Here is a 4496-nt window from a genome sequence, read left to right on the forward strand (position 1 = left end):
CTATCTTTATTTGATGTCTTGGTCTTCATATGGTTTACTTGGATATTGCTTATGTTTGGTGCTTTCTCAAAAGTCCAAATGAAAATGGATTTCTATATGACATTCTTGTCTATTGGATTGCATCTCATTGGTCAAATCTTTTTAACCCTTAACTTTTAATTTCTATCTAGGGTAGTCCCTCAATATCCTCCCACTTCTTTAATTTCAAAATCTCTCCCTCCTTTCAAAACCTTCTTTATTTGTGTTTTTCAACTTAAACATGTTTTAATGATTAGAAACTTTGGCCTTATGCCAATGAATTTTCAAACTTTTTCTTAAATCAAACTTGTGAATAAACTTAACCATATTGACTTAACTTCAAAAAAAGATAAAAAGAACTAACAACCTCATTCAAATCTTCGGGCCTTTTTGTGCCCTTTTCATTTAAATCTTTTGATAAAATCAAGTCACCAACTTCTTTGAAATTTTTACCACGAACTACGGGGTTTTGATCCCTCATTTTTAGGTTGGTACGTAGGCATAAGACCGAAGGTCTTGTCAAACACAAAAATATAATTAATGAATTCTTTTCTCATCCCCTCACTCTATATTTTTTATCAAACATCATTTTGACCAAAACACTTGCACACAAAAAAGGACTCCCTAGGATACTTTGAATGCTAATACCTTCCCTCTATGTAACCAACCCCCTTACCTGTAATCTCTGACATTTTATTAGTTTTGATTTGAAAACTTCTTATCTTTGGGCTTTGTTCATACTTTTTCCCTTTTCCTTTGGAAACAATAAAAGCGCGGTGGCGACTCTGGTTTTATTAACGTCAAGTTTAACCATAGCTTGATAGTCATGAATTTACCGCTACACTTGGTTTTGAAAAAAATGGAATTAAAATCATAGTTTGAAAACATTTTAAAAGTTGTTTTAAGATTAAGCAACAGAAAAATAAAATTTCATAATATAAAGTGTAGAAATTAAAGAGTTAAAGGGAAAAAAGGAAGACACCAGAAGTTACAAAGGTTTGGTAAAACAAAGAAAAATACATACTCCTCTCCCAAAGAATTAATCTTGAGAGTATACAATAATATTAAGAGATTTTATTAGGTTAAACTCTAAAAAACCCTTATATAATAAAAAATGAAGTTTATAGCTAACTTCTAACTAAGCAAAAAACTATGTAGTGAAGCGACGAGTCTTCCTTCCAAACGGAGGACCAAAGCGATTAATCTCCTTTCCACAAAAATCTTGGAGTGGTTAGTCTTCAATATTCTTAACAAACCTTGGGAGCTTTTAACATCAGGATGAGCTCTCGAACTTAAGCCTTGAGTTTATACCAGACTAACCAATAACCTGTGAGATTTTACCACCAGATTGATCTCGAACCAAAACAAGATTTTAGTATCGGGCAAAGATTTAACCTAATATTGGTTTTATCATGTGCTAACCAAGAACCTATGTAATTTTATTACAGGCTTATCTCGAACCTAAACAAGAGACCTGATAACACAAATTCCAAACTTAAGCTTTTTACGGGTTTAACTTCAAACTCAAACAAACAATCCCTAATTGAATAAAATTTTCAACCAAGATATAAACAAAAGTTTCTTGATGAAATTACAAGTATAACCTTCCAGAGTTATAGCTTCCTCACTCACAAAAAGACTTTCTCATAAAGCATTTCCATTAAATTCGTTGTGAGAGAAAGTAAACAAAAGTAAAGTTTATAGAGAGTGAGTGAGAAGTGTGAAATGAAAAATTCTTCTTGATGTTTTGAAATGAGGGAAATTACCTCTATTTATATGCTAGAGATTGGCTCAAAAATGAAATTATTTTAAGGCCAATTTATGGTTTGCCAATCGATGGGCAACATATACCAATCGGTTGGTTGCCTCCAAAATAATTGATTGCCAAGTTAAAAATGGAATGAAAAGATATTTAGCCATTACACCTCATTAAGATGTTGTCCTAGTCACTTGGGACACATTTTTGAACCGAACCAATCAATTGGTTCAATGTGCCAATCAATTGGTGATAGGTTCAATGTGTCAATCGATTGGCAAAGACAAAAAATTTCCCAGAGCTTTTCAGAAAGCTTCCAACTCATATGACACGACTTTAAGACATTTTTGAAAATGTTTTCTTGATAAAAAAAATAGATTAAAACATGTTTATGTGTTTGTGATTTACCCATGCACTTTTATGAGAACACCCTTATGCTTTACAAAGTATTCACTCAGACTAATCGAGGTAAGGCTTGTTCTTCAAGACTTGTCAGATGATTTATTTCTCATAGAAAATTACTTGAGTTCACTTGAGATGATGTTTGAGTTATATTCCATTTGGTTTCCATAATAAGATAGTAAAATCCATCAAACCCTAACATCCTAGTTTTCACTTTAATTGTTTAACGACTTATGCATGACTTGTCATTAAGGACTAGTTGTCATCATTAGTTGTTATTGTAACACCCTTCTAAATACCCCAAAATATTAATTTAAAATAATAACATATAATAATCAGAGTAATTATGCCCCGAAGGGTGTCACACGATCATCAAACAATAACCATCAAATATGTCCTGTCATGCTCATTTATTTAATTCAAAACATAAAGTATCTGCATAATACGCAGCGGATAGACATCAATTCAATTATTCCAAACATGTAACATATTACATGCAAAATGGTTCACAACCAATCAATAAGATATTCAAACGTCCCATCCCGATGTTACATCTATCAGAGCATGACCCACTTAGGAGACTACACTAGACTCCAAGCATTTGCTTCTACTCAACTCACTGCTCGTTTCCTGAAAAATAGTTGTAAGGGTGAGTTCCTCAATCAATATAATAAGCATTATACAACATTATGTAATGTTAAGTAAATAACGCATCAAATCACCCTAACCAGACTACACACTCCATAACGGCAGTATCAACGCAAACATTATACTCAACAATAATATATACCATATGTATAGTCTCAAACCATATTCAACACCAACAACACAACACAACGATTTACTCACTAATTCCTCACAATGGGAATTAGCTACAGCCCCACAGGCTATGCCATGCATTCATTATGCAATGAGACTCCATGAAATGCGGTACCAACTCTTCTTGAACATATAGTCCAAGCTCACCGATCCCTCCGGATACGGCTACTGAGCTCACTAGTCCCACTCATTGAGATCTAATGACTCACTCACTAATTCCTCACCATGGGAATTAGCTACAGCCCCAAAGGCTAGACTATGCACACTACTCATCTAGTATGCAAACATCAACAACAATTTCACCAGGATTCACTCACTAATTCCTCACCATGGGAATTAGCTACAGCCCCAAAGGCTAGAATATGCATGCTAATCACCTAGCAATGCAATAACAACAACAACAACAACAACAATTCAAGAATAGACATATGCTCACACTCTAAGCCATACAACAGTCTATTAATAATGCATACATAACCGATACATTCACAGCATTATGCATACCATCACATATCATCAACACATTTTATCACGAAAGCATATCATATCATGCCATATAATTAATCATAGTATTAGCACACCCTACTAATACCTATGCCACTCAAACAACGGGAAATGATCCCTATTACATCGGTCCTCAGCTAAGTCACATCATTCAGCCTAGACAGCCAAAAACTGCATCACCACCACACAGAATTTACCATCCAACATCAACTTCTGCACAGCACAGTTCGCGCCGCGCAGCAGGGTTCGCGCCGCGAACGGTGCGTTACAGAACCCTTCTGGAATTGCCAGTTCGCGCCGCGAACTGGGCTTCGCGCCGCGAATCGCGCGCGAACAGAACCCTCTGCTACAGAAACCAGATTTCAGATCTACAATGGTTTTCCCTATTACGAAACCTATCCGATCCAACCTTTCACAGTCCAATTTACATCAAATAATCGTCCATATTCTCAACACAATTCATATCTTATTTGATTTCACAAAATCTAACACGGTTACATCAAATTCCTACGAATTTCCTCTCGATTCTGCCCCAATTTCGTTCCTCCAAAAAGGTTCACAATTCATCACAATCATCCAATTCAGAGGTAATTTAAAGGTCTATCACTACCCATGACATATTATCATATAATACCCGTTAATCAACGATAAACCCCCCTTACCTGAGTTAATCCGGCAAATTCTGCAGCTTCAAGCTCTTCCTCTTCTCTTGCTCTGCCTTTTGCCCTTTCTCTCTTTCAGCCGCTTCTCTTTTCCTTTTCACGTGAAAACCCTTTTTCCAAAAATTGGGACTTTTTATTATTCCAACTTATATATTCCAATAAATAATTATTCCAATAATTATTATTCCAAAATAATAATAATAATAATAATAATCCAGTTATTTAATTAAATTAATAAATAGATTATTAACTTAATTTAAATAATTATTATATTATTATCGGGGTGTTACAACTCTCCCCCACTAAAAGAGTTTTCGTCCTCGAAAACGTACCTC

Source organism: Lathyrus oleraceus, chromosome 5, assembly GCF_024323335.1.
Source record: "Lathyrus oleraceus cultivar Zhongwan6 chromosome 5, CAAS_Psat_ZW6_1.0, whole genome shotgun sequence".
Lineage (NCBI taxonomy): Eukaryota > Viridiplantae > Streptophyta > Magnoliopsida > Fabales > Fabaceae > Lathyrus > Lathyrus oleraceus.